Raw genomic sequence first — 13,957 nt, forward strand, 5'->3', positions numbered from 1 at the left:
TCTAACAAAGCTAGACCCAGCCCTGTACCGCACATGGATCCAGAGATCTCCCCATTTACTGCTCTAATTGCTCTTCTAGATTCTCTTTAGACCGGCAGTTCATTTGGTGGTCTTTCTGCTGCAGCTCTCCCTGTATCTGTAACCGCTTCAAACAGAACATATGGCTGGTGCCAGTTGAAGATTTAGGCCTCATGCAAACAAATGTCTTGGGTCCGCATTCGAACTGCAAAAAAAATGCAGCTCTGATGCAGACCATTCACTTCAGCGGGGCTGCAAAAGATGTGGAAAGCACTGTGTGCTGTCCACACCTCTTACTCCGTTCCATGGCCCTACAAAAAAAATGTCGTATTGTCCGTTTTCTGGACAAGAATGGGCATTTCTAATATGTGCGCCCGTTCTGTTCTGTAAATTGTGGAACGCACACGGGCAGCATCCGTGTATTGCGGACCGCAAAGTTGTATGTATGAGGCCTTAAACTGAGCATGTTCGACCAGCTCAGTGAGACGGACAAAAAATAAGGAAAAGAACAAACAGCAGGTGGCGCTATACAGATACATTTTGAGTACCTCTATGCTAAATTTTTAATTGCATTCAGACAGATGTATTCAGATCCAGGTGCTGGTTTGAAGAGAAAAAGTAGAATGTTTCGTGACACAACCCCTTTTAAAAGGGTTCTCCAGGCTTTTCTGTAATCTTGCAGGCCTCAGAAAAGCCCACAGGCAGTTTGAGTGCAGCAGAGTTGTAAGGCCTCTTGCACACTAACATTGTGTGCCCATGGCCGTATTGCAGCCTGCAATACACGGGCACCGGCCTGTGTGTACTCCGCATCAAGTTGAATTGGGCTCGATCCGGCCGCCACACTGACATTGCATTGCGGACCCCAATGCACTGAACGGATGCACAATGTTTGTGTGCAAGAGGCCTAACTCTTTCCTTCGCAGGGCCTGAGGGCCATTGGATCTTGAGAAAAGCCTGGATAAGGCTAAGTTCACACGAACGTGTGTGATCTGTGGCCGTATTGCGGGCCGCAATACACGGCCACAGTTCCGTGTGAATTCCGCATCACGGATGCGGACCCATTCACTTCAATGGGTCCGCAAATCTGGAACGGCCGCACGGGACCCCTCGGAAGCACTACGGAGTGCCTCCGTGGGGTTACGTCCCGTACTTCCGTTCCGCTAAAAGATAAAACAAGTCCTATCTTTTAGCGGAACGGCTGGATCGCGGACCCATTAAAGTGAATGGGTCCGCGATCCGATGCGGCTGACCTACGGCCGGCGATCGTGCATAGCGGGCCGCAGCACAGGCACGGGTCACACACGTTCGTGTGAACTCGGCCTAACTCTAACCAATTCCAGACTGCCCATTGACTATAAACGTCTTGGTGGTTGGGACTTATCTCTGAACGAGCACTGTGATACAGCTGAGGAAGCACTAGGTTGCCTCTTCTTCTGGCCCCAGCGATCATGTGATCACTGGGGTCAGGAGACTGCTAGGTTTTCCAAGAACTCAATCAGCTCTGCAGTGAGGCTATATAGCACTGTACAACCTCTCAGGGGGTTGTATTCCTCCTGTAACTGGGGCTACTTAGTCTGCCTCAGTTACAGAAGAAATCAGCAATTAAAAAAGAGTAATGTTAATGTCCCCCAAAGGTTTTGTATGAAGTGTAAAATACAAAAAATTGTAATAAAAAAGCACTCCTTTCCCCCTAATTTCAAGTAATTTAAAAATTATACAAAATAGAAAAAAAGCGTATTTGGTATATCCACGTTTGTAACGACAGGTTTTATAAAAATATCACATGCTTTAACCCATCAGGTGAATGGGGTAAATAAAAATGCCAAAACTTTTTTTTTTTTAGCTCCCCTCCTAAAAACATCAAATGATCAAAAAGTCGTATGTACCCCAAAATGATACTAATGAAAACATCACCTCATCCTGCAAAAAATGAGCCATCACACCAAACCATTGCCAGAAAATATAAAAAAATTAAGCTCAAAGAAAATGGCCATTTTTTTTTTTTCAAAAATGCTCATGTTGGGTAAAAAAATTAAATAAAATGGATCTATTTGGTATCACTGCATTCATAACTCTTTGTAAAAAAAAAAAAAAAATCACATGATCTACCCCATAAAGTGAATTTAGTAAAAAAATAAACATAAAAACTATGCCGGAACAGCTTTTTTTTTTTTATTGGTTTTGTTACCATAATATCAAAAAGTCTTATGTACACCATGGTGGTACAGTCTGTCCTGCAAAAGATAATTCCTCAAAGATCTACATGGCTGAAAAATAAAAATGCTAGGGATCAGTGATGGCCAGTTCGCAGTGTTCGCCAGCAAACACATGCAGGCTGCCATCTTGACTCACCTGTCCGGCGATGCACAGGTAAGCCTTTACCTGTGCCGCGAGCCGGTCTGAAATCAAATGCGGTCACCGGAAGCAGACAGTTCTGAGAACAGCCGCCGGGGGCTTTCATCGTGACCGCATTTGATTTCAGACCGTCTCCCTGCACAGGCAAGGGCTTACGTGCTGCCATCTTGACTCGCAAGTCTGGCGATGCACAGGTATGTGTTCGCTGGTGAACACTGCGAACTGGCCATCACTGCTAGGGATGTTAGTATATGGTGATGAAAAATATAACCGATTTTTAATAAAAAGTGATTTTATTATGTAACAGTAGTAAAACATGAAGAAAAAAAATATACATAAATTTGGTATTGCCATAGTCGTGTCAACCCGCAGAATAAACTTATATATACCACATGGTGAACCCCAAAAAACAACAACTGACAATTGCAGTTTTTGCCTCCCAAAAAATTAGAAAAAGCGATCAAAGCCAAATGTACAAAATGGTGGCAATAAAAAACACAGCTTGACCTGCAAAAATGAGCCCTCACACAGCTCAGTGAAGAACAAAAAAGAAAGTTGTAGCGCTTAAAATCCATTTTAGCAAATTCCATATTTGAAAATCCAAATGCTGCTCCTTCTCTTCTGAGCCTGGACATATCCCCAAACAGCATTTTACAACCACAAATGGGATGGTTCTTTGTGCACACAGCGCAGCAGTTTACTATGACAGGTCTGGAAGGCTTCACAAGCGTCCAGGCTGCCAGGGTAACTGATTGGAGCCCTGTGATTTCACTGCGGGTGGTTCCGAGCGGAAGGCAGAGGGAGCTACATTCCTCTGCCTTGCCTCACGGGTGCTGCGATCAGCGTTAATCATGGCACCTGAGGGGTTAAACGACCGGTTCGGCAGGCTCACCGTTCCCAGTCATTGCGGCCAGGTGTCTGCTGTATGATACAGCTAGCACCCACCTCGTATGGAGTGGGCTCACTGCAGCAGCCCGCTCCATACATTACTTCAACTATGGTGACTTACGGGTATGTCACTGTGGTTTGAGGGGTTAAAATCAATGGGTACGTGTGCTGTCCACATAAAATGGCATTGAAAAATGCAAACATGAACGAGGCCAAACACTTTTGGCCACCAGTTTTGCAGTGAGCTGCTGCATGATCGCATTTCCTTGAATGGAACTGCTACTGAGAGGTACCCTAATGCCTTAAGCCTCATGCAGACGTCCGTGGAACACTGAACGTGAGATACCGGACTGGCATTGCAGGAGCGTCATTGGTTGATATGACGCCGTGCGCGCCTCCAATGCCAGTCCGGTATCTCACGTACCGTGTTCCACGGACGTCTGCATGAGGCTTTATTCACACGTCAGTGTTTTCCATCAGTGATTTTGAGCCAAAACCAGAAGTGGAGACTAGAGATCAGGTATAAGGGAAAGATCTGCACCTGTTCTGTGTTCAGAGCCGCAACTGGTTTTGGCTAAAAATTACTGATGGAAATCACTGACCGAACACTGACTGTGGGAATGAGGCATAAGGGCTCATGCACACGACCGTATGCATTTTGCGGTCTGCAAAAAATACGGATAACGTCCGTGTGCATTCCGTATTTTGCAGAACTGAACAGCTGGCCCCTAATAGAACAGTACTATCCTTGTCTGTTATGTGGACAATAATAGGACATTTTCTATTTTTTTTGTGGAAAGGAAATACGGAAACAAAATGCGCATGGAGTAACTTCCGTTTTTTTGTGGACCCATTGAAATGAATGGTTCCCTATACGGTCTGCAAACAAAACACGGAAAGAAAATACATTTGTGTGCATGAGGCCTAAAGGCTCATGCCCACGAATGTAAGGGGTCTGCGGACCCATTCACTTGAATGGGGTCTGCAATCTGCATCCGAGGGTCCACACTACTTTTTTGCGGTGCGGAGTCACGGCCAGAAACACGACGGAAGCACACCGTAATACTTACATGGGCTTGCGATCCGTGCTTCCGCACCGCATCTCCTGGATTGTGTACCCATTGAAGTGAACGGGTCCTTGATGCAGCTGCACAGGGCCGGTGCCCCGTGTATTGCGGACCTGCCGTATGCGGGCCGCAATACGGCCACGGGGAGCACACGGTCATGTGCATGAGCCCTAATACTGATGCAAAAGCCAACATTGAAATGTTTATGGGCTCTTTAACATAAGTGAGTTTTCTGTCCGGATACGATGGGTGTTGTGAACGGACGGCATTCGGACTGAATCCTGACCCATTCATTTCATTGGGTCTGTCCACATGAGCGTCGTTTACCAATGATCATCTTTGCATTCTGGAAAAATCGCTGCATGCTCTATATTCTGTGTTTTTCCTGCAGGCCTTGCTCCATAGAAGTGAATGGGTCTTGTGTGAAAAACAGAAGGCATCCGGATGCAATGCGTATTTCACTGATGGTTGCTGGGAGATGTAGATTGTTAGGCCTCTTTCACACGAGCGTGACGGATTTACTCCGGATGTGTTTAGTGAAACTCGCACCATTTTGCAAGCAAGTTCAGTCAGTTTTGTCTGCGATTGCGTTCAGTTTTTTCAGCACGTTTTCATGCGCGTGATAAAAAACTGAAGGTTTACAAACAACATCTCTTAGACCCCTTTCACACGAGCGAGGTTTCTGCGCGGGTGCAATGCGTGACGTGAACGCATACCGTAGCAGATGCAAAAAGGAAACCGCGGCACTCCAAGGTCTTCAAAAAAAATTGTGTTTATTCCCACTGGGCAAGCGATGTTTTGACTCAGTCTTTTTCAAGCTTGATAAAGGGACTTACATCCCGAAACGCGTCAAGCTATTTATTGAAAATAAAGACTTCCACCCTATCCAGGAGCCCTTGGCGTCATCTTTGTGGGGACTAGAGAAGCTACCTTTACCATCTACAAGCGACCTCGGCGGGGGAGGTGCAAGTATTGGTGTATTGAGTTTATCCTTAAAGGGAACCTGTCACTGGGATTTTGGGTATAGAGCTGAGGACATGGGTTGCTAGATGGCCGCTAGAACATCCGCAATACCCAGTCCCCATAGCTCTGTGTGCTTTTATTCTGTAAAAAAAAACGATTTGATACATATGCAAATTAACATAAAAGAGTCATATCTTACTTGTGTGACCAGAGAAGAGTCATATTTTCCAAGCTCTGACTCATCTCAGGTTAATTTGCATATGTATCAAATCGGTTTTTATACACAATAAAAGCACACAGAGCTATGGGGACTGGGTATTGCGGATGTGCTAGCGGCCATCTAGCAACCCATGTCCTCAGCTCTGTACCCAAAATCCTGGTGACAGGTTCCCTTTTTAAGTCCTTTACCATAGCCATTTCTATTCCAACATTGACAATATGAATGATGCTTATGTATGTTTTTAATAATGTCATTTTGGATATGACCCAAATATGCCTATTTTAACCTCCTCGTAAAACGTATCACGCTTCATACTTTGTAAATACTCCTGCTCCTTGGCGCCCCACATCTGCCTCCGGGCCTACCCCCGGAACAGCACCACTTACCGTATATTTTCCTACCCATTTCACTTAATTTTTTGACAAGGCACGCGCCTCATCATAAACTAGGTGCACCTTCTGCAGTCAGTGTGCCTGGAGTAAAACAATTACACCAGTTTCCAGGCATAAATGTTGGTAAATTTGTCAGGCTCAGGGCCCGGCCCCGGCCCCCTCCGCTGCCTCGACACTCCTAAGTGTCGAAGGCGGCACAAAAACGCACACTGTGCTTGGTAAGCTGCCGGGAGGCCATGGTGTTCACCAGAGCTCCAGCGAGCGTGGCGGCTCCCTGAAACAGCTGACCCTGAGGATAGGTCATTATCATTTCACAGATATAACCCTTTAAAATGATGTGGCCGTCATTTCCGGATCACGCGCTGTACAGTCGGTACGTGATCCCAGCCTGGGATTACAACCTGCAGCGTATGCGTAAAGCACTAGCGAGAGATTCAGACTCCTACATGCGCTGCAGGTTGTAATGCCAGGCTCGAATCACGTGCCGACTGTACGGCACATGATCCCGGAAGTGGCAGCCGCATGGGATTATGGACGCATCTTGGATAACCCCTTTAATGGTTTTAACTGACCCATAAACTTCAATAGGAGTGATTGGTCTGCACCATAGACCTAAGTAGTGCATATATGTTGTTTCTTCACTGACACATGGTCAGTGGAAACCACTGATGTGTGAATGCGGCCCTCCAGCTGTTGTAAAACGACAACTCCCACAATGCCCTGCTGTAGGCTGTTCAGGCATGCTGGGAGTTGTAGTTTTGCAACAGCTGGAGGGCCGCAGGTTGAGCATGCCTGGAATAAGGCTAGATCTACACGACGACATTTTGTTGCACTAATGTCGCGTGACAATTTTTATAATGGCAGTCTATGGTGTCGCACTGCAACATGCAACATGCTGTGACTGCGACGCAACAGTCGCAGAAAATCCATTCGAGATGGATTTTTCTGCGACAGTTGCGTCGCAGTCGCAGCATGTTGCAGTCCGACACCATAGACTGCCATTATAAAAATTGTTGCGCGACATTGGTGCAACAAAATGTTGCAGTGTAGTTGTGCCCTATCTGTCGCGTGACAAATGTCGTCGTGTAGACCTAGCCTAAGGTCACTGACACAGCCATTTCCATCTGTGATTCTAAGACCAAACCAGGTGCGGGTTAAAAAAACAGAACAGGTGCAGATCTTTTCATTATAACTTATCTCCTTGTAGACTCCATTCCTGGTTTTGGCTCACTGATGATAATCACTGCCCAAACACTGTGAATGCGGCCTAAACACATTAAAGTCAATGGATCCATGTGCAGTCCATGATTCACTGACAAGTGAATAAGCCCTAAGAACGCATAGAAAAACTTTATAAAAACTACTGTGTGAACTGTACACCTGTTCTGCAGGAACTTACTGCATTTGCTGAATGTAAGGGCCATATGAGCTGTGACCACTAGATGGCGCAATACTACCAAACAATGTAGAGCTCAGCCGTCCACTGCTGTAACATGGGAGTCCAGACCTGCGCTGATAACCTTTTATATACAAGTAGCACCAACATATTCAGCTTAATATGTTGTAGGATTATTTATCAAGTATAAGTAATCAATATGACGATAAATCAGTCAATCTTATTTGCTGAGCAGTAAGGAGCAATGATCTATTGTTCACTGTTAAGTTTCTCACAGTGGGTGACTGTATTATGGGCACAGCTTCATCATGTACATCCAATACGTAAAGGATTTTGCAAAAAAAAAAAATTTGAAATGTTAGTTTGGTCACGGGGGTCCAGTAACTGGAATAATCACGGATCCCGGCAATGAGAATTTGGTGTACCCGTACGGCATTCTTACCAACAATGTGGTTGGTAAATTCAGAACAATTAAGGCCCGATCCTGGAAATTCCACAAACCAATGGGGCCACTGGGGACAACCAGTGTCCCCTCTAAGCTACGCGGGTGCGCAGCAATTATTGTGCCCCCGCTCAGCGCACCGCTCACCCTGGTTACCGGTATTTTATTTGTACCGGCAATGAAAATTGCTGGTATTTTCTGGCCAGATCACACAGTGGGCTGCCCGTGTCAGCCCCATGAAGAAAGCTGTCTATTTGCATATCTGTTCGGACTCCCTCAGTAGGACCGCAGGGCTGCAGCATTACACGTCAGCAGGCACGCTGAGCCAATGAGGAGCCGCATCTACACGTGTGCCTGCTGACGTTGATTGATGCTGCCCAACGGTCCGCACTCAGAAGGAAGCATGCAGAGCTCAGGAAGAATAAAGCTCCCTGCATGCTATCAGCAGTGCTCCCCGTCCTCCTCGTGCCTCCTGACTGCTCCTCTCCTGCAGCCTCCAAGTAGAAAGATACATGACTATGCAACAGTAGAATAAATGAATGGGGGCGGCACTGCTAGGTGTCCCTCTTACAGGTAATGGTTTCCTTCGTACCTTGTCATATGCACAGTATAGTTGGTGCTCAGCCCGATATATATAGATGCATAAAATAACGTAGTAATAGATGAAGAAAAGAAGGCGACACTCACCACTGTTAAAAAATAGCAAAAAAAAAAGAGACGCAATGAAAAGAACAAGGAGAGGTTTGCGTTTACTTTTAAGTTTAGCCTCGCAGTGGATTTAATTAGACAGGTTATCCAGAGCAACTGGGACATATTAAGAACTGAGGAGAGCCTGAGGGAATTCGTGGAAAACAAACCACTGGTAACTTTTAGGAGATGTCACACATTAAAAGATAGGCTAGTGATAATAAAACAATCAACTGGCTAACAGGCAGGAAACCGATAGGTAATTACAAATGTCGCAACTGTTCATTTTGTAGATAGAAATCTTTGATGTTTGGAGGTATGTACCATAAAGTAACTCAATTCATTACGTGTAGAAGCAATTATGTAGGGTATCTAGTGTTATGCTGCTGTGGTGCCTTCTATATAGGCAAAACAATAAGACCCCTATATGAAAGGTTCAGAGAACATGTAAATTCTGTGAGAACAGGAAACTGATGTCCCAGACTTATCAACCACGTACACAAGACCCATGGAGGCAACCCGAATTGTCTAACCTTTGCAGGTATTGAGCTGGTCCCGTACATGCCACAGGGTGGTGATAGGCACCGCTTATTATTACAAAAGGAGGCTAGGTGGATCATTCGAGCGGCCGCCATGGGTCCCCTTGGTCTCAATGAGAGGAATGACCTGAGTGTTTTTATATGAAATGAATATATAGTCATTTATTATATTGTGTCAATTCATTAAAAACAAGTCTTGATGAATGAAAAAGCGTCAGGGGTTACTATGACAACCATACGTAATGACGCTAAAAAGGAGGTGCAGATTTGCGCCGTGAGGCCAGGGGCCCGAGAAAGCGTGGCAGCACGAAACGGCCGTCACCATTCAGCGTTCTGTGAGAACAGGTCGGCCCCAGCCCTATCTTTTATACTCGTTTGTATATGGAAGAATAAAGAATAAACTAACGTAACTGCAACAGTGGTGAGTGCCGCCTTCTTTTCTTCATCTATTACTACGAGAAAGATAAGTGACCCATCTTTGTTTGTTATGTGTGTGTATATACACTCACCTAAAGAATTATTAGGAACACCATACTAATACGGTGTTGGACCCCCTTTTGCCTTCAGAACTGCCTTAATTCTACATGGCATTGATTCAACAAGGTGCTGATAGCATTCTTTAGACATTTGGGCCATATTGATAGGATAGCATCTTGCAGTTGATGGAGATTTGAGGGATGCACATCCCAAAGATGCTCTATTGGGTTGAGATCTGGTGACTGTGGGGGCCATTTTAGTACAGTGAACTCATTGTCATGTTCAAGAAACCAATTTGAAATGATTCGAGCTTTGTGACATGGTGCATTATCCTGCTGGAAGTAGCCATCAGAGGATGGATACATGTTCTCATTCTGTTTACGCCAAATTCGGACTCTACCATTTGAATGTCTCAACAGAAATCGAGACTCATCAGACCAGGCAACATTTTTCCAGTCTTCAACAGTCCAATTTTGGTGAGCTCGTGCAAATTGTAGCCTCTTTTTCCTATTTGTAGTGGAGATGAGTGGTACCCGGTGGGGTCTTCTGCTGTTGTAGCCCATTCACCTCAAGGTTGTGCGTGTTGTGGCTTCACAAATGCTTTGCTGCATACCTCAGTTGTAACGAGTGGTTATTTCAGTCAACGTTGCTCTTCTATCAGCTTGAATCAGTCGGCCCATTCTCCTCTGACCTCTAGCATCCACAAGGCATTTTTGCCCACAGGACTGCCGCATACTGGATGTTTTTCCCTTTTCACACCATCCTTTGTAAACCCTAGAAATGTTTGTGCGTGAAAATCCCAGTAACTGAGCAGATTGTGAAATACTCAGACCGGCCCGTCTGGCACCAACACCCATGCCACACTCAAAATTGCTTAAATCACCTTTCTTTCCCATTCTGACATTCAGTTAGGATTTCAGGAGATTGTCTTGACCAGGACCACCCCTAAATGCATTGAAGCAACTGCCATGTGATTGGTTGACTAGATAATAGCATTAATGAGAAATAGAACAGGTGTTCCTAATAATTCTTTAGGTGAGTGTATGTATGTATATATGTGTCTATATATATCTCTAGGTATGCATTTGTGTATGTGTCCATATTTATCTGTGCATGCATGTGTATGTATATGGAGCTTTTAGCTTTGATTACATCACGCATTCGCTGTGGCATTGTTTCGATAAGCTTCTGCAATGTCATAAGATTTATTTCCATCCAGTGTTGCATTCATTTTTCACAAATATCTTGCATTGGTGATGGTAGAGTCTGACTGCTGCGCAAAGCCTTCTCCAGCACATCCCAAAGATTCTCAATGGGGTTGAGGTCTGAACTCTGTGGTGGCCAATCCATGTGTGAAAATGATGTCTCATGCTCCCTGAATCACTCTTTCACAATTTGAGCTCGATGAATCCTGGCATTGTCATCTTGGAATATGCCCGTGCCATCAGGGAAGATAAAATCCATTGATGGAATAACCTGGTCATTCAGAATGTTCAGGTAGTCAGCTGACCTCATTCTTGGAGCACATACTGATGCTGAACCTAGACCTGACCAACTGCAGCAACCCCAGATCATAGCACTGCCCCCACAGGCTTGTACAGTAGGCACTAGGCATGATGGGTGCATCACTTCATCTGCCTCTCTTCTTACCCTGATGCGCCCATCACTCTGGAACAGGGTAAATCTGGACTCATCAGACCACATGACCTTCTTCCATTGCTCCAGAGCCCAATCTTTATGCTCCCTAGCAAAGTGAAGCCTTTTTTTCTGGTTTTCCTCACTGATTAGTGGTTTTCTTACGGCTACACAGCTGTTCAGTCCCAATCCCTTGAATTCCCTTCGCATTGTGCATGTGGAAATGCTTTTACTTTCACTATTAAACATAGCCCTGAGTTCTACTGTTGTTTTTCCTCGATTTGATTTTACCAAATGTTTAAGGTATCGCCGATCACGATCATTCAGGATTTTTTCCCTGACACATTTCTTCCTTGAATACGATGGGTCCCCACTATCCTTCCAGTTTTTAATAATGCTTTGGACAATTCCTAACCCAATTTTAGTCGTTTCTGAAATCTCCTTAGATGTTTTCTCTGCTTGATGCATGCCAATGATTTGACCCTTCTCAAACAGACTGACATATTTTCCACGACCATGAGATGTGTCTTTCGACATGGTTCTTTAAGAAATGAGAAGCAACTCATTGCACCAGTTGGGGTTAAATAACTTGTTGCCAGCTGAAAGATAATCACCCATGCAGTAATTATCCAATAGGAGGCTCATAACTATTTGCTTAGTTAAATCCAGGTGGCGACTTTTTTTTTGGGACAGGCAGTGTATATATATCTATGTATGCCTGTGTGTGTATATATGTAAAATGTGTGTCTTTACGTGTATAGGTACCTATTGTCTATGCCTATGCATGTATTTGTCTCACTCTCTTTCTCCCTCTCTCTGTATATATATATATATATGTATATATATTATTTATTAATTTTTTGAGGAAATATGTTGGTGATCATATTTATAGTATTTTTACCCTATAAGATGCACTTTTTTTTACACCAAAAGTGGTGGAAAAATTGTAGTGTTTCTTATAGAGCGACTTCTAATGACCACTGCCATTATGAAAGCGGTAATCAGGATGCAGGAGGTGCGGGGAGCAATGAGTCTAGCGCTCCACAAGTTGTACTCTCCTCCCCTTGGTCTTCTTCTAGGCGACGTCCATTCACAGTGCAGCACGGATCAGAAAAAGATCAGAGCCTGGCTGGAGTGTGGTGAGGCCTAGCTGTGTGTGTCTGTCCCTGTGTGTGTGTGTGTCCCTGTGTGTATTTCACCATCCCTGTGTGTGTGTGTGTCCCTGTGTCTGTCCCTATATGTGTGTGTCTCTCCCTGTGTGTCACCATCACCATGCCCACAGTGTTCCTATGTCTTGACGCAGCTGCTCAGGACGTTCTGTGCAGGGGAAGGAGAAGAAAGAGGAGGCAGTGCCGCCAGCATGGAGTCCGTGGGAGAGGCACAGGGAGGCACACTAAGGACATAGGTAACACTACCACATAATCTACACTATTGCTATCTGTGGTTTTACATACGACTGCAGGTAACACTACCACATTATCAGCACTAGTGTTTTCTGTGGTTTTACATAGGACTGCAGATAACACTACCACATTATCAACACTAGTGTTATCTATGGTTTTGCATAGGACAGCAGGTAACACTACTACATTTTCGGTAATCAGAGAGCCATCACTATGTTACCTGTGGTGTTACATAGGACTGCAGGGGACATCTACTATATTATCTGTACTCAGAGATTTATCACTGTGTTACCTGTGGTGTTACATAGGACTGCAAATTATATCAACAACATTATCTGTACTTGTACCGCCCCAAATCTGGCAGGACAGTCTCGGAGTTCGGTGGCTGTCCTGCCTTCCTGGAAGGGCTGTGGCGTGTCTTGCTCTTACCGGTCTCTGCATTTTTTGGATGCAGAGACAGTTGAGTGCAATGGTGCTGTCATGTGTGTTCTACTCACCAGCGGAACAGGACAAGTTTTATTTTTTATTTTATTAACACTACTAGGGGCCAGCACTACTGTGAGGGGCCACTAAAGGAGGTGTTCTACTTTAAGGGGGAATTCAGTTTTGTTGGCCCCAAAGGGGACTGGATGGAATTGGGCATGTATAGATAGACATTAAAGGGAACCTGTCACCTCTACTATGCTACCCTCACTGAGCGTTTTTAAATGTTCATTGTGTTACCCTAAACATATAAATTACACTTTTAATTTCATTTGCAGACGAATTCAATAAGTATTATGCATTTTTGTACTTCCCGCCTTTTATGCAAATTAACATAAAAGAGTCATATCTTACTTGTGTGACCAGAGAAGAGTCATATTTTCAAGCTCTGACTCATCTCAGGTTAATTTGCATATGTATCAAATCGGTTTTTTTTACACAATAAAAGCACACAGAGCTATGGGGACTGGGTATTGCAGATGTGCTAGCGGCCATCTAACAACCCATGTCCTCAGCTCTATACCCAAAATCCAGGTCACAGGTTCCCTTTAACCGCCTCCGGACCGCCTAACGCAGGATTGCGTTCCGGAGGCGGCTTACTCAGGCAGAGTCACGCATTTACGCGTCATCGCGCGAGACGCGAGATTTCCTGTGAACGCGCGCACACAGGCGCGCGCATTCACAGGAACTGCAGGTAAGCGAGTTGATCTACAGCCTGCCAGCGGCGATCGTTCGCTGGCAGGCTGTAGATGCGATTTTTTTAACCCCTAACAGGTATATTAGACGCTGTTTTGATAACAGCGTCTAATATACCTGCTACCTGGTCCTCTGGTTGTCCCTTTTGCTTGGATCGACCACCAGAGGACACAGGCAGCTCTGTAATAAGTAGCACCAAGCACCACACTACACTACACCCCCCCTGTCACTTATTAACCCCTGATCACCCCATATAGACTCCCTGATCACCCTCCTGTCATTGATCACCCCCCTGT

Source organism: Bufo bufo, chromosome 6 (genome assembly GCF_905171765.1).
Source record: "Bufo bufo chromosome 6, aBufBuf1.1, whole genome shotgun sequence".
In the NCBI taxonomy this organism is placed as follows: domain Eukaryota; kingdom Metazoa; phylum Chordata; class Amphibia; order Anura; family Bufonidae; genus Bufo; species Bufo bufo.